This window comes from Tiliqua scincoides, chromosome 1 (genome assembly GCF_035046505.1).
Source record: "Tiliqua scincoides isolate rTilSci1 chromosome 1, rTilSci1.hap2, whole genome shotgun sequence".
NCBI lineage: Eukaryota > Metazoa > Chordata > Lepidosauria > Squamata > Scincidae > Tiliqua > Tiliqua scincoides.
The window spans coordinates 61,292,736-61,310,395 of NC_089821.1; the positions used below are offsets into that span (position 1 = coordinate 61,292,736).

A 17,660-nucleotide genomic window follows, 5' to 3' on the forward strand; every position below is an offset into this window, starting at 1 on the left:
AGTTAAGGCAGGAGATGGGAAATAAAGCCCTGAAAGAATATGGAGGATGGCCAGGAAGCATCAAGAAGGTGGCTGTGAGAGTGACAAGGACAAATCTGTCATATTATACACGGAGGAATTCCGAAGCATGCATGATTTGAATTAATCAGCCTGCATGTGCAAATCAGGGCTAATGTCTAATGCCATTGAACAAATGGCCTGCTTTCTTTTATACCAAATTCAGAATTTTTAAAAAAATGCTTTGCAATAGTGAGGTGTTACAAGTTTAAACAGAAGTCTTTGTTTCTACGTCAGACCCTTCAGGTTTGAAGCACTTTATCGCTTTAAGTTGTTGGGGGAATTCTTCAGATGATAGTGGTCCCCTTTACTGGGGGCTGGTTAGAAATGAGCATCAAACATTGCCAGCAGCCTGAGAAAGGCATGCATGAACATTAGCATTAAAATTGCACTCTTCATGAAGGTGAAATTAGGACTCTGAGAGACAGATACTGAAGCTGTAGCCTTCTTCCCTTCATAACTGAATGCTTCTTTCCAACCATACTAGTTCCTGAAGGAAATATTCACTAGCCGCTTATGTCAACAGGAACAGTTAACAGAAACAAACGCAAGAGTTGTAAAATACCATTGGGATACAGCCAAAGAAACATGTGCCTACACCACACGCGTCTTAAAAATGAGCGTCATTAGTTTACGTCCAACGTGTGTTTGGAAATGTGCATGTACCATTATGAGCAGCTAGTTGAGCAGAAGAAAAAAGGAAGAAAGGAGCCCCATCCAAATCATCCCTAATGTCTCTTTTGAGATCATTCTCTTGGTCGATAAAGAGGTTTTTAAGTGTCGGCTGCAGAGCACTTCGCCCGCCTCCACATTTCTGAAGCAGTCACATGTTTGCCCAGAAAAGTAGGTAAAAGGGCACAGCATTACAGAGCATGCGCCTCGATTTAGAAATGCAGTTCTTCCCATTGCAAAGACCGCAGAAACTCCGTGAAATCACTCAGCAAGGTACTGGTGTGCAGGCCTTGCTGGGGAATAGTACAAAGAGAAAAAGCTACAAAAACAAGGTTTGGGAAGTCTTTCTCTAGGCAACATCCATATAGCTTTAGAAGTTTTCTATCCCAGGTCCTTTTAAAAAAAATATAGATACATTACACGGGGGGGGGGAAGACACACAATGCAGTACCATAAGGAACAGCTGCAACTGTTCCATCTTTCCAACAGATCTGAGAGGCATTCAATCTGTGCTCCAGTACCAAATAAAAGCGGAATCATATATATTTAGCTATTTAGTTTGGATTCAACCACAGCCTTTGTCCATTACTTGACTGCACTGCAATAAGACACAACATGCAAATGCAACCACCCAGCAGTAAAACACAGAACAGGCTGATATCTGAAACAAACACCTCAATAGCCAATCTGTTAATATACACAAATATTTTATGGCATTTCTGCTGTCAATAACAAAGGTCATCTTTTAACCCAGCATGCCCCTGATCAACAAGCACTAAGCTTACCCTTTTAAAGCCACCTTTAGTATAGGAGACACAAAATACTATGTAGGGAGTCAAAGCCTCAGAGCTAGAAGGCTACCTGTCAAACCTGGAACCACCCTATTTGACCAAGGACTGAGACTCATAATTGTGCCACTTCATTCCATTGTTTGGGGACAATGGGTAATTCTCTCTGTGAATTTAGGTATCCAACTGACATGCTGACCTTGGGCTAGGAGATCTGCACAACATTTCTCTAAAGGTCGGTTGGGAAGAATGTGTCACAGTTACAGGACATCAACCAATTTAAAAAAAATTTAATTCTGTCAGTTTATACCCACTGAAAGCTAGAATTTCCACAATGTTTTCCAAATTTGAGGCCAAGAAGGTTCAAATGATAGGAAAAGATCCATAACATACTCAAATAATTCAAACACCCTGTGGAAAGTGCAGCATAGACGTACAAGATGCATGCACCAAAAATCCTTGTTTTTCAGACTTCTTTTTCAGTTGCAATTCTTTACTGAACCACAAATTTTGGATCCTCAACTACATGTTCTATACCACAATTTTCCTCATTTGGTTTTCTAGCAGGTACTGTGTAATAATCAGGCACAGGTCTAGTGAAGTAAAATTTTTATGGGAAAAACTCTACCTGCTCCCCTTTTACCAATTACAGTGAATCATTGATTTAAGAGACTAGTGCAGAGGAAAGGAGTGCCTGTCGATGTCAAAATGCGCATTAAATCAGCATGCTATAATAATCAATGCAGTACATTTGTTTCTCAGAGACAAGAAATGGTGTCTCAACAGCTGCCCAGACATCTGTTGGAATAGAGTCCATTATCTCTGAAGTCTGTCATACAGAAACCTGTTAAATGGAGTGTTCACAATTCTTTGCAATGTTATGTGTGTGCACTCATGCTACATTTTAACAACTTTATATATAGATTAGGAATGGTTAAAAGAAGCTTGGTTCGTTTAGCCTGGAGAAGATTAACAGGAGCCATGGTAGTCACTTTCAAGTATCTCAAAGGCTAATAAGAAGAAAAAGAAGACTCGCTCTTGGAGGCTCCTGAGGGCAGGACTAGAAGTGAGGGATTGAAACTTCCAGGAAGTAGATTTAGGCTAGACACAAGGAAGACTTTCTAACAGTAAGAACCACCTGGCCCTCAAAAAGTCTGCCTTGTACTGTATGTTCTCCTTAAGCCTTTCCAAGAAGAGGTTGGACAGCCACCTGTCAGGGATGCAGTAGCAGTTGCCTGCACTGAGCAGTGCGGCTGGACCTCCAGATGACCTCTAAGGTTCCATTAAACTCTTAACATTCTATGATTCTAGACGGGAAATAAAAGCAACAGCATTTATAATTTTTTATTTTTAAATGATGTCTGTTTTCATAGTAAAATAACAAATTTTGTTTAGTAGCGTTGCATTAGTTTTGTTTAATGCCATTTGTTATTTTTACAGAATTTTCAAAAACATAAGAGATAACTATGAGTCTAGTAACTGTTGGAACATGATATTAGCATTAATGATAAGTTCAACATTGTTGTGATATTCTAGGTGGGAATCCAGACCCTGCTCAACTAAGATGTTTTCATACCTTCATGTTGCTTGTTAAGGTGGATTTTAAACAAAATGTGATACAAAACAAGTAGAACTGAAAGAAAATAAAAATACTTGGATAGAACCTACAAGAGCTGATGAAAAGTGTGAACAAGAGGTGATCTGATTCAGGACTATAAGAAAAACTGGATGAAGAGCAAGAGGAAGGCAAAATACAATTACATGAAGCAAATTAGAGCAGAAAAACAAGTGGGTCTCAAAAGGCTTGAACATGCCAGAGAAGATAAGAGAACTGTTGGAGTCTTACCTACGTGCTATAACATTAGAGGTCCTGAAAACTACTTTCCTGAAAGCTAGCACACTAAAAGTTCTAGGGCCAGAGAACAAAGTCTACATGCTTATATCCAAACAGTGCCTACAAGCCATATCATTAAGCAATGGACAAACACAAACCCTATCGGACACAAAAACACTAGTGTAAAACATAACAAGTCATCCAAGGACAATGGTATTGATTATTTTACAAGTTCACTTGCCATTACTTTTTCATCAATAGTCTAAAGGTGAATGTCACCCTAGAGTGCATGGCTCTCCACTGCTTACAGCCACTTGATTTTCAACATAACCTACCAGATATGCAAAGGTTCAAAAATTATAGGCCTTGCTTGAACCTTGAATCAGTAGATGTTTTAACAGAGATAATTTACATCTATCTTTTCGTGCATGATTAATTTGTGAGGAGTCCATTCAAATAATCCTGCCATGCTAACACTTACAAGAACACCACCACCTAGCTCACTTTTATACTGCAGCATGATTCAAGAGGAATGCCCCAGGATCCCATGCACAAAACTGGCAAAGAACATTGGGTGCAACCCTGGTATCAGTGATACTCATCCCACCAAACCAAGAGGAGGAGACTAAACTGCGGCTAAACACACTTACCACTGGCTTACTTTTGAGAACATGTGCATAGGATTGTGCTGTAAGGCATCACCAAAAGAAAATGAAATAGCTTCCCACCTAAAATTATTGGCATCTCCCTAACCAAGTTCTGCAGGTACATATTTTAATTACCCTTTTATGGTAGATGGAGCATACTTCTTGTCCTGGTTAGAACTGATATGTCCCTAATGGGATCAATTCTAATCTAAACCAAGGTGTGCCTCTGATTTGAGAAGCCACTGACAGAGTTCCAGAATAAAAAATGTTGTAGCACCCTTCATTTGCTGAGTGATTCTTGGAATGCTCAGAACTAGCATGCATACTAGGTTCTAATTTAAAGATTATAATTTCAGCATGACTGCACCCCGTGGCACTCTGGTAATGCATATAAAGGGGAAGCCACATGAAAGGAATGTACAACATAGCTACTTCCAGAGCTAGTAGCCAAGATATGAGGATTTCCTCATCACCCACATGAGTACAGCAGCATGGGAAACAGCCACACAGACACAGAAACCATTCACTAAGGGAATATATGATCTGACTATGGATCAGAACTGACATGTACAAAAAGTAATAAGAAAAACGTTACCCAATGGTTTAAATCAGTAGTTTCCGAACTGTGGATCGGGACCCACTGGTGGGTCGTGACCTGATTTTTGGTGGATCCCCAAAGGTCGATGGAAAGCTCAGACAACTAATTGCCTCAAGCTCTGAGGCTATTCAAAAATTAGCTGCTAAATACCCTCCAAAGAGCACAGTTCCTGCAATTTGCAAGCATGTGTATATAAGGAGTTAATTGTTTGAGGATCTTTTTCTGGTTATTATAATTTATAAGAAAAATAAAATATTTCTTTCTAGGTTTCCTTTTTTAAAAAGTCTGGTAAACATAGGTGGATTCCAATAGAGTAGTGTAAAAAAAATGGGTCCTGGTGCAAAAAAAATTTGGGTACCAGTGGTTGTTATTTTCCTCAAACTTGTTCTCAGTAAATATTTCACTTATTACTTGAGAAGGCAGAGGCACAACTTGGGTTGTATCTCTGCACAATTCTTTTGAGCCACTGTGTGGAAGGAAACAGGCAGCAGAAGGAAAGGTAGGTTTGGGGCAAGACAGTCTAACCCATTTTGATGGTTTGAATTTTCTGTTTTCATAGTTAATTTACATGTGCTTTCAACTGTTGAAACATCAATAGTTGTCCCCTCTCTTTCATAGAAGCACTTTGTAAAATATGTAATTACATTCCCTGGGATTCAGCACTTCCTTCAACAGGATTACCAGGCAATGTTATCACTTGCAGTCTCATGGCTATACTAGAATTCACAGCATGGTCAGGGAATGCATGAAAAATTTCCCTAAAGTCCTGAAGCTGGCAACAGTGACTGTAACTACAGTATAAAACAGCCACCTTTGCGCAGCTCAATATTTTCCAGAAGCAATACTTCAAGCTGGCAGAGAGATCCTACTATGTCCATTTGGAGCAAGACGAGAAAACATGCTTGACCTACAATGAGTTCCAGAAATAGTCACTTCTCTTTTTCAGCCCCCCTCCTCTTCTTCCTCTTATCCCACTCTTGCATTACTAGGATCATGTGACTTAGTTTTATAAAGCCACGCAATGTGTCATCTAAAAGGCACTTGGCAAAGCAGGGAACTTCTTGAAACTCCACCCTTCCTCCACATCACAGAAAGATCACATGGCAGACTCAGAAAAGTAGGTGAAAGGTTATGCTGATGCAGAACACACCACCCGACTACAAAAGAACAGTTTGTCTTTCCCACTCTAAACTGCAGATTCTGGTTTGGTGTTCCAGTTCTTGGAAAAAAAAGGGCAGCGGCACCAATATAGCATGAAAGGAAACTGCCACATTTCCATGCTTTCAAAACAAGCTGAGCCTACAAATTTGATCTTCTCAAAATGACAGAAATATAAAATTGACCCACATCATCGTGCGTTTTCTTGTCCCAGCAACCTTGCAAACAACATACACACACACATGCAACCAAAAGGCAACCCCGAGGTAAGGAAATGAATGATCCCATACCTTGAGGAGGTCTCTGTGACTGTCTCCCTACCATAGGATGCAGTGCATGTCCCACTGGCACAGCTACACCGGGCCTGGAAAACTGGATAGGATTGGGCCCTAAGTCCACTCTACCACCTGTAACTAATTAAGTAGCAGTAACTGAAATGGATGAATATTCTTCCTTGCCTTGAGTCCCCTTCCCCTTTCCCATGGCTTCCCTTATGTCTCATCTAGTGCTGAAGACAAGCAGCTGTCCTCTCCTGCTATGTAAACTACCACATACATTTTACCAAAACTGATTAAGATTCTAGAAGTCCCAATAAAAAGGGTGCAAAAACTAAAACAAAAATCATACACACAGGTAGGGCCTCGGAGAGGGGGGTAAAGGGGGTAATTTGTACCTGGGCCCAGAGTCAGAAATTTCCAGGAATCTTCCATGTTCCAATCTCACCCAGACTTACTGCCCACACCAGGCAGGCAGGCAGACCTGAGCTATGCATTGGAAGATTGGTAGACCTTGACTCCAAAAACTGTTCTGGCTTTTGCCACTTACCCCCTGTTAAGTAACCCCCCCATTCTGCCCACCCCCCACTCTGTTCCACCCCCTTCCTCTTTGGGAAGGAGCCCAAAAGAAGCTTTGTACCCCTTGATAAATTCCTCTCAGAGGCCCTGCACACAGGTTAGTAAACACCATCTCTCACATGCCTCTTCTAACCTTTGGGATCAACATGGTGAAGACTTCAAGGTGCAGTTTCTCCAGCACCAGCATTAATCCAGTTTTTCAGGATAATGCTGGAGCAGGAGGAGCTTTACAGCCCAATCCTATCCACACTTTCATGGGAGTAGGTGCCATTGACTCTAATGGGATTTACTTCTGAGTAGACATGAATAGGATGGGCTGTCAATTGGCAGGTGAAGTCACCATCATCTTAAAAATGACAGTCTTCTTCAGACTGCTCAGTTGTTCAACAGTGATTACACTGCTATTGTGAAGCACAATCCTATCCATCTTTCCTCAAAAGTAAGTCCTTCCTGCTATCAAAGAGACTGACTCCCATGTAACTGGGCATACAATTACAGCCATGAAGTGCAATCCTTATATATGTTACTCAGAAGGAAGCTCCATTATATTCAATGAAGTTTACTCCTCCCAGGTAAGAATGCATAGGATTGCACAATAAGTTTGCAATCCTAGTTATGTCTATTTAGAAGCAAGTGCCATTGAGTATAATGGAACCTACCCCCAGTTAAGTGATTATACGATTGCCACCTCAGGGCCCATTCCTATCCAATTTTCCAGCACCAGTGCAGACGCAATGCAACCCCAAGGTAAGGGAACAAATGTTCCCATGCCTTAAAGAGGCCTCTGTGACTGCTGCCCCACCACAAGATGCAGTGCATGCCCCATTGGCACAGCTGCACTGGCATTGGAAAATCAGATAGAATTGGGTCCTCAGTCGGTTGAGAAAATTGAATTAATTGTACTATTTTTACTATTTGGTCTTTTTTTTTAAAAAAAGAAATTTTGTTTTGTGCTTGCATGTATTCCTACAAAAACATAACAAACATTCATATAATGAATTCCCTTATTGCGGGCCTTTAATGCGGGTTCATTAGCAGTGCGGGTCACCGAATCCCAGCTTCATTTCCAGACCTGATCCCATGACTCAGGCCCATACAGACCTGCACCAGGGATTTCATAAGAGCAGGTCCAAGTAGACCATCCGTACTGCAAAGGCTTACCCCCAAATAAGGGAATGAATGCACCCTTAACCAGGAGACTTCCATGACTGCCCTTCCCCTGCAAGATGCAGTGGTAGTCATTTTGGTGTTGCTTTACTGGCAGGGGGAACCATAGGATTGGGGTGAAAGACTCCCAGTACCAGCTATTCCAATAAACAGCTGTTAAGAATTGTTATCCTGATGTCATCTTTATAAATGTTCAAACTTATGGCACTTGTGACTGTATTTTAAGCTAAAAACTTGGGATCCTCATCATCTCAACTGTATACATCCAGGCTGACATCTTTCTTACACACAATTTCATACAAATCTCAAAACGTCCAGAAAACTTGTACCCACATACACAAATCACAAATTCAACTTCAGTAATGCATGCACTAGACCAGCATCACTTTTTACTTCATTTATACAGAGAATATTCCTTAATTGTAAACTACACAAGCAACGCAGCACAAGTCTAGTCAAGAATTCTGACAAGTACTAGATACAATTTCCATTTAAACTTTAATGATGAGGATTCTGACCACTTCACTATCTTATCTAGCTACCCATTATACTAAAAGTACTACATAACTTATAGCACCTTACTAACGCACAGGGCCATGATCAGAGGACAGTAGGATATGATGTGTCAATGAAGAGCTTTCAAAGCTGTTTACAAGAGTAAGAAGTAAGTAAGAAGTAAGAGTAAGAAGTAAGAAGCCTTCATACATTAAAAAAAATTGAATAGCATTTAAGGCTGCAATCCTATACAGTGTACACACTTTCCTGGAAGTAAGCCCCATTGAGCACAATGGGACTTAGTTCTGAGTAGTCATGCATAGGATTACACTGTAAATCCAATAGTCCCACATTGTAAAGGGAAACGTACAGTTCTACATACTAAAAGAGAAACTTCCTTTATCCCGAATTTTGCACACCATCTCTTTTCTCAGTATTGCATGTTGATTTACAAGTTCCTGAAAGGTTCAATATCTTTTCAGCAATCTGTACAACTGCAGCACACAGGTTTTGTGCAGAAACTGCTTACAGGCATATGTTTACCAGCACACAATGTCCAGAGAATATGTATCAAATCCCATAATGCATCTTCACTCAGCTAGACTGAAATAAACATGTTCACAAAAGATGTACTCAGTTCTCTTTTAAAATGTATGCAAGATATAAACTAAACCTTCCTAAGAAAAAGGTACATTATAGAAATAATTATTTTTTTCATCTTAAATGCAGAGTAACTGTGTTTGTGGAACATATCTGCAAATTCTGGGAACTGAGCTATCAGCTGATTTGGATTTTGTTACCTGATTTACCTTTTGATTTGTAATCAATTGATATTATTTAAATGTTTTTATTTTTCAGAATCTCAATGCTGGTGTTTTTTAAAAAATAATATTAAAGGGCATAATTTATTTCACATATGAGATGACTTCTGTATACTATACTATACTGCATATGATTACCCATTGTTAATAGAAGAAAGACATCTAATAGTTTCCTGTTCATAAATCTGGGTATCTGAAACAGAAAACAATCACAGTTACAGTAATATATCAGAATCAGAATAGTTATCTTTAAAAAGGCAAGTTAAAAATCACATTGATACTGTGAAGGATCCACAGAAGGATCTTTTAAAAGTTTATATCTTTTAAAAGATATACTACAGATTTCAAGTGAGCTTTACTCACATTGGTTCTCTATTGCAGAGAGGAAAGCCAATGTGGTGTCACTCAAATACATAGTATGACTTAGCTTTTGAAACAAACAGGAAGGAAGTCATCTTTCAAGTTTCTGTTTCATAAAATTTGGCACTGGTGAAGTGGGGAGCCATCAGATGTGTGCAGGCTAGGCAGCTGTGGGTTTTACCCACTAACAGTGGAAGTGCAGGGAGAGAAACCAGTTTTAATCTGAGATTATAAAAAACTTTACTTGATTAAAACTGCTTTGAATAACGTATTTTTAGACAGGCAGGGTATTAACTGTGCAAATAAACAGATAGCCATTTAAACCGGGTAAGCTTACAGCTCTTTCTGAGAACAATACAATTCAAAAGGGTGAAAGTCTTTATAAGCTGTAATAAGAGAAATATTAGCACTGAACAAAATGAACTTCTCACAGCCCAATCCTATACGTGTTTACTTAGAAGTAAACCCTATTGCAATCAACAGGGCTTGGAGCCCAATCCTATGCATGTCTACTCAGAAGCAAGTCCCATGATAGTCAACAGAACTTACTCCCAGGTAAGTGTGGAATGGATGGCCACCTTAGAGCCCAATCCTATGCATGTCTACTCAGAAGCAAGTCCCATGATAGTCAACAGGACCTAATCCAGGTAAGTGTGGCTAGGACTGCAGCCTTGATCGGACTGCATCATAAACGGTTCGACCCGAAATGAGTATTTTTCTAGCTGCAACTAAGACTGACGTGCGTAACAGAAAGGGCGGGGGGGGGAGGCTTGCTCAGGTGGGTCCAGCCAAGGACCGCCTGAAGGGGAAGAAATGCCACCGATGACAGTGAATCAGCTGGACGGAGTGGGCGCCCCTCCAAGGGAAACGCCTGGTGCCTCTCCTGGGGAATGGGCAAAGCAAAGCAAAGCAAGGGGAGCCTGTCCAGAGGAGCCGCCCTGAGGTGTCCCCCGCGCCCGCCCCCCTTGAAGAAGCGGACCAGGAAGAGACTGGCGCGCACGTTCTCCCCTCTGCTGCAAGGCGCACTGTGGGCACCTGCCCCGACTGCATGCACCGACCCCGGAAAGCCCCTGCCAGGCGCGCTGCGGGGGCCTTGCGCGCACTGCCCTTCCCCGGGCTGGGGAGCTGACAAGCACAGGCAGGGAGCGAGCAGGGCAGGTGCACTTACGGCGCTTCCGCGGGAAGAGAGCGAAGGAGAGCGCGGCGAGGGCAGCCCGCGCGCAGAGCAGCTCCCAGAGGACGCCCTACCGGCTGCGTCTGGATTGGCCGGCCGGCCTGCCTGCAGGAGGGGCGGGCGCCGGAGGGTGGGAAGGAAGAGCCTGAGCGAGAGGAGGGCGCGGCGGGGACAAAGTGCGGCTCCTGCAAAGAGGAACCAGCCCGGGGGCGCGGCGGGGGCGCGCTCTGGGACGGGCCGAAGCGGGGAGGCGGAGCTTCCGAAGAGGCTGGGCCGAGGGAGGAGCAGCTGGCGCCGGCTGCCCTCCCTCCCTCGCCCGCCAGTCTGCCCTGGGCTGGCGGGGGGTTCGGCTGTGGGCTGCGGCCCGAGGAGGGAGGGTCTCCCGGGAGAACGGTGTCTCTCTTCCCTGCACGTGTGTCTGCCGCAGGCAGAGGGGTTTGAAAACGGGTTATGGAGTTTACTCGCGAGTAAGCCCATTGGGTTCAGTAAGACTTACTCACCAGAAACAAACACCTCTAGCTCTAAGGCTTCCATAGAAGGGAGCAGGGGCAGGTGGTTTGTGGGAAGGCAGGTGAGACGGAGCCTCCCCACTGGAGCCCTTCAGAAAGCAGCACTCGCCCAGGCACCCACAGCCCGCAAGGAGAGAGGGAGCGAAGAGCGCATGAGGTTGTGGGGCTTGGTTGCCTCACAGGGCAGCAGTGCTTTTTGAAGCATTCCAGTGGGGAGGCTCTGCCTCACCTGCCTCCCCACCCACCACACTTCCCTAGAAGGGAGAACGCTGGACAATCTGCCTCCTCCCAGCCTTGGGCTCCTGTGGTGGAAGAAGAGGAAGCCATATCGGCACTAATGTGCACATCTGCTGGATTCAGCATAGGAAACTGGCTCTGGCCTGCACCTCAGGGGAAAGGCCACCACCTTCAGTACAAAAGGGGATCCCCAGAGGTGTAACTAGGGTGGGGTCTGAAGGTCATCTGCTTCAGGTTCTATGCTGAGGGGGTGCAACATGTAAGGCAGTCACTTCTGGGTTCTCCCTGAAGGGGGAGCAGCACTGGTGGCTTTTCTGGGGAAGGAGGAGGAGAATGGGTGTCACTCAGGAATGTCTCCTCAAAATAAGGGAATGTTTGTTCCCTTACCTCGGAGCTGCATTGCCCTTATGTCAGTGCTGGAAAGCACTGTCATATGGGGTTAGGATTGCACCCATAGAGATGTAAGCCAGCCCATATTTATATAGCCTCAGGGTGCAATCCTAACCCACTTTCCAGCACTGACATAAGAGTAATACAACTTCAAGGTAAGAGAACAAACATTGCCTTGCCTTGAGGAGGCCTCCCCCATGACTGCCCCCCAACTGCAGGATACAGCACATGCCCCACTGGCACAGCTATACCAGTACTGGAAAGTGTAGTGCAAACAGGCATTTTGTCCTATGTGCCTTTATATGCCAGATGCTTCCAGATAAAGAAGTCAAGTTCATTCATTCCTTATCTTACAAGCAGATATATATTTGCCTTGTTCACTGATAAAAATGTCCAGGGACAATTCTTAACCCTGTTTATAAGGAGGAAATTATTTATCTTTATATTTTTTCCTCTGTGTTTTGTAACAGACAATTACAGTTCAGAGTTAGGATGTTACCATAGTAACACACCTTCTCAGAACCTGTTTGGAAAGTAGGTTGGCATTAACTGAACTGTAAAACTCAAGAATGTAGGTCAAAGGTACTGGAATTGTACTATGTACTTGCCCAACTACTTAGTTAATGGGTTTTTCTATAAATCGTCAATATACAGTCACTGCCTATGCCCTTTCATGAGGTTACAGGGCAATGCTAGATATACAACGCAAGATTACAGTCACTTCAATAGTCAAAAGCTGAACTTACAACACGTGAGTTAGAGATAGGACAGCAAAACATGAACATTGGCAAATACTGTGTTACAAAGTACATCCAGAGTGGGTGAACTTATCTTGTTAAGATCTAAGTCGTACACTCACATAGAACCTAGTCTGACAAAGTCCTTAGGCTGATTTATGCACCTAAAAAGTTGAAAGTCTTGTGGCTGCAGGCCACAATGTTTCTAGGTTGTATTGCTGCCTCACCATGGTTGGCAACCTTCAGTCTTGAAAGACTATAGTATAATAAGCCTACAGCACGCGGTATTCCCTGGTAGTCTCCCATCCAAGTACTAACCAGGCCTGACCCTGCTTAGCTTCCAAGATCAGACGAGATCAGGCATGTGCAGGGTAATATTTTCAGCGCAATATGGCCTTGATGCTGCTAGTGCTACACACTTCTGATTTCAGAAAAATGGGCATCTATCTGGAAATCTGATTAACTTCTAGCCTGATGCCCTGACTGACTATAGAAATACCCATATATATTTCCTATGGCATTTGATGTTTGCCCTGAATATTGTGGTTGTGAGACTCTCAGGGAATATAGCTGGAGCAGGCTACATGCCAAGGGGAATAGTGCATAGTGGTTAGTGAGCATGTACCTCTCTTTGCTCTCTGCTTTCCTATTTTACTGGGACAACAGCTGAATGGGGAGGGGGGAACATGGACTGGTAGATCTTTCTGCTGCTGACATCGTAGGCTAAGGAGACTGTGGTATTTTCAAGTGCTTAAGCAGAAGCACACAGAAAGCCTTGGTATGGCAATTGCGGGCAAACCCCCCTTGTTATTGGCAAACCGACAAGGAATGCTAGTTTCCAGGCTGAAGTGTGACAATAGCTGATACAGCACTCTGTGAAGAAGCACCCATTGTTCTCACCCCTGTATGAGATTCTAATGTGGCTTTATCTGAGAACTGAATGTAGCTGTCAATGTTGCAAGTACAATAAAAACGCAGGAAGAGGCTAGTAGAATCAGCTTTTCTCTCTCTCTGCTTTGAATCTAAAAGTCTGTCTCTCGTCTCTTCCTTGGCTCCTTGATTCTTTCCTGCACTTATTCAGCAACCTAGCCTGGGGGCTTGGTTGCTCCCCCAAGGGTCACTGCAACATCTGGCGCCCGAACAGGGACATCTAATCCTAGAACAGGGACTTCTAGTCTCAGAACAGGAACCTCTAATCCTAGAACAGGGACCCTCTGCAACAATCAGGTACAGTAGACAGGCTGCTTGTCCTCTGGCTACCTCCCATTCATTGCTTTGACTTTCTGTTGCTCCAGTTTTCAAACCCTCAGAGTGCTTCTGCTTTAGCACTCTCCCTCAGGCAACAAGATACAGTCTTGTGTGTCTCCCAGGCAGCCTTGCGTTGCTACATTCGGGTTTATTCTGCCTCTCTGACTTTTCACTGCATCTGTTCTTATAAGCATCCTGTCTCTGAAGTCAAGTTGCTTCTCAACGCTATTGTAGCTATACCAGGCGCCCAGACGTGGGGCCAGCTAAGTATAGGAAACAAGCTTCTTTGCTCTTTTCTATATCAAGTAGCCTGTTTCGGGTTGCTTCCCAGTCATTGCTTCATCTGACCCTGAAACAGGGGCCACGCAGACTACAGCCCGCTCACCTCGCCTTGCACAGGTTACAGACGCGTCAATCATCCTTCGGGATCCCAGGTGAGTATGGGTTCCAGCCTTTCGGCTGAGCAAGAGCATCATCGCAATGACTTACGGTTCCTCCTCCGAAAAGCACAGCATTCTGTTTCCTCACAGGAGGTCACAGACTTAGTGCGCATAATTGGAGAACAATGCCCATGGTATCCGGAGGCAGGCACTTTTAGGGTACACGATTGGGAACGTATAGGAGAAACTTTACATAAAGAACCCCGGGCTCCTATTCAAGTTCTTCATTTATGGCATCTTTGTTTAAATGCTGTCAAAAGCTGCACTCCAAAGTCAGAGCCACCAGGGCAGGAGAGTAACAATGCTCCTTCTAAAAGCCCTTGTATTTCTCCTCCTCCCCCTTCTGCCCCAGCTCTGTTAGAGCAAAAAGAACCACCAAACATTAGACAACCCTCCTTCATGGAAGCCATGGCTCGCCAGGCCATGAAGTCAGAGAATTTAACAGCAGAAGAATCCCTCGAGCTATCCTTGCTCTGTCCTGTGGTGCAGGGTCACGATGCACAAGGACAGGTTACTAGAGTGTGGCAAACTCTTCCTTATTCAGCACTGAAAGAGGTAAGGGTTGCACTCAAGGATTTTGGCATCACAAGCACCTATTCCAGAGGGTTGCTAGAAGGAATTGCCAATGCATACCGTCTAGTTCCTTATGATTGGAAATCTCTCATGCGCATGGTTTTAACTCCTGCACAAAATGCAGTGTGGCTTAATGAGTTTCGCCAAACTTGTGAAATCCACGCTGCACGCCTGCGCGCACAAAATCCACAAAACAACGTAATTTGGGAACAGCTAGCAGGAGAAGGCCAATTCAGCACTACAGACATGCAGGTACAACTAGGGGACCAGTATTTAAGTGAAACAGCCAATTGTGCACTACGGGCTTTACATAAAGTCCCTGTAACAGGGCTGCCTGGAAAGTCTTTTGCAACAATTAGGCAGGGGGCGGCAGAATCCTACGTGGATTTTGTGAACCGCCTCCAGGAAGCCATTAGCAAGCAAGTGGACAATAATGAAGCAGCAGAAGAGCTGTTAATGAAACTTGCTATAGACAATGCCAATGAGGACTGCAGAAAGGCACTTCAACCCTTATCAGCAGTCCGGAACTTAACTCTGGCAGACATGATTAGAACTTGCCAGAATATAGGCACCCATAGTCACAAAGCTAGTCTCCTTGCAGCAGCCTTGCAGCAGTCAGACGCCCAACTCCCATCCCTAAAGCAATCACAGTGTTCACTGATGGGTTTCCAACCAGGGGGGTAGTTACATACCAAAGGGAAGGTCAGAAAAAAAAACCACACTTTATAACAAGAGCAAATTGTACAAGAGAGCTTTAAACACCTTGGCTCCAGTTCTGATCCTCAAACTGCTACTAACAAGCTAAACTCACCCCTCCCTTTCAGTTTAGTTTGTAGTAGTTCCCTAACTTTTCAGTGTCTCTCATTCCACACACCTTTCAGAACGGCAACCATCAGCCATTTTGTCCACCAGCAGCAGTTATTACAGCTTTAAAGTCAAACTAAACCTTATTCTGTCATTAGTCAGAGCTACACCTCTTTTTATTAAGATGTTTATGTAAAGGTAATAACAAAGCTATTCAGGCTTTTAAAAAGTCTCCCTGTTCCCATAGCTTTGACTGATTCTATCCTGTTCCATCAGAATCCTATAGTTTTAATCAAGCCCTTAAGGCCTTTTTGTTTTCATATATAAGTGACTAGCAGATAGTAATATTTTAAATTAGTTGTAGTGGTTTAATTATATCAGAAAGGTTTACACAAGGTTATTTCCAGTTCAAAGTTCAGATTCTCACAGAGAGTGCAAAAGATAGCAGTTTAGCAACAGTTATGTTGCATTTCAAAGGCCAGAGTAAGTCATACAATGGTTATGAAAAATGAAGTCATTGTGATTAAAAGTGCAATGCCATTTGCTGACTGCAGAGAGTATGTGAATTATATGTGTAAGATGAAACAGAATTGTTTCCAGTAAAAAATGTATGTGTTTCAAAGAGAGAACCCCACATTGTAATAACACACATACAAGCTTTTCTCTTCTTCTCACTTCTGAATCTCACACACATACTCAATGCTTAGACATAAATCCCTTAAGATGTTGATGTAACTTCACTCACTCTCACTTCTAACTCTAACACTCTCTCAATGCTTAAATATAATGTGCTTTTACCCCCATGTGCTTTTACAGATAATTGCCAGACCCAGAGTAAAAGGGCAAGCTTCATTAATAACTTAGCAGCAAGATTCTGCTATTCTGTTTATTTTCACAGAAATGTTTTAAGTGTCAGCACAGTGCGTGAAGATGCGTGGCACTAAAGTTTCCTGAAGACATCCAGTGAACCAAGAACCCCTAATAAAAAGTTCAATGTTGTTGTTCTTATGTTTGTTTTTGCTTTTTATAATTGTGTTAAAAGATAGTCATTTAGCACCCCCCTTAAGGGAGTGCATAGTATGTAACCAAGTTTTTAAATTTTCCCAATGTTTGCATAGCTCATGATCTTATAATGTAAATGTAATTCATGGTGAAATTCCAATGTCCTTTTTGCATGGTGTCAAAATTTGTGTGTTATGACCCCACAATGCCAACCTAAAGTCTTCTTGTTTGGCTAACAAAGCCTACACCGATTTCATGAAATGCTATCTCAAAATTAAAAATAAAAATAAAAAGGGGGACAATGTGGTATTTTCAAGTGCTTAAGCAGAAGCACACAGAAAGCCTTGGTATGGCAATTGCGGGCAAACCCCCCTTGTTATTGGCAAACCGACAAGGAATGCTAGTTTCCAGGCTGAAGTGTGACAATAGCTGATACAGCACTCTGTGAAGAAGCACCCATTGTTCTCACCCCTGTATGAGATTCTAATGTGGCTTTATCTGAGAACTGAATGTAGCTGTCAATGTTGCAAGTACAATAAAAACGCAGGAAGAGGCTAGTAGAATCAGCTTTTCTCTCTCTCTGCTTTGAATCTAAAAGTCTGTCTCTCGTCTCTTCCTTGGCTCCTTGATTCTTTCCTGCACTTATTCAGCAACCTAGCCTGGGGGCTTGGTTGCTCCCCCAAGGGTCACTGCAACAGGAGACCAGGTAAAGAGGTCAGACTGAGCTCTAACACTAAAAATCGAAACTTCTGGTTTCACTGAGAAACCTGAAGTGATGTTTTTAATGCTTTATAAAGCATTGGGAAGCCTGGGGAAGCCCTGGAGGTGCACATGCGGGGGGGGCAGACCCAATTTGCAGATAAGTGAATCCGCCCATACAGTATCTATGGATATGGAGGCCCCCTGTACTTTCATGTTTGCGCCCTCAGGGGCTGGGTGGTAAAAGTTGAACTGCCCTGACCTAGACAGTTTGGCCCATGCCAACCTCAGTGGGAAGCTTGGCTACTCCAGATGCTAAACATACTCCTATGTTTAATAGGTTTGATATTTCTATGTTAATTGAATAGAACCAGATGCAAGATTCTGAAAGGCAGT

The 17,660-nt window shown here is 43.2% G+C and overlaps 1 protein-coding gene across 2 annotated transcripts in view; it reads right to left on the reverse strand.

Annotated features, from left to right (window-relative positions):
• The window catches only part of CPT1A (carnitine palmitoyltransferase 1A), a 50,515-nt gene extending 39,711 nt beyond the window's left edge, over positions 1 to 10,804 (reverse strand). Inside the window, exon 1 of one of the 2 annotated variants that reach the window (XM_066611148.1) lies at positions 10,620 to 10,804. The gene's annotated coding sequence lies outside the window, so the exon portion shown is untranslated. The remainder of the gene's footprint in view (positions 1 to 10,619) is intronic. The other variant, XM_066611147.1, reaches the window with a different exon arrangement.
• Between the last annotated feature and the right edge of the window lie 6,856 nt (positions 10,805 to 17,660).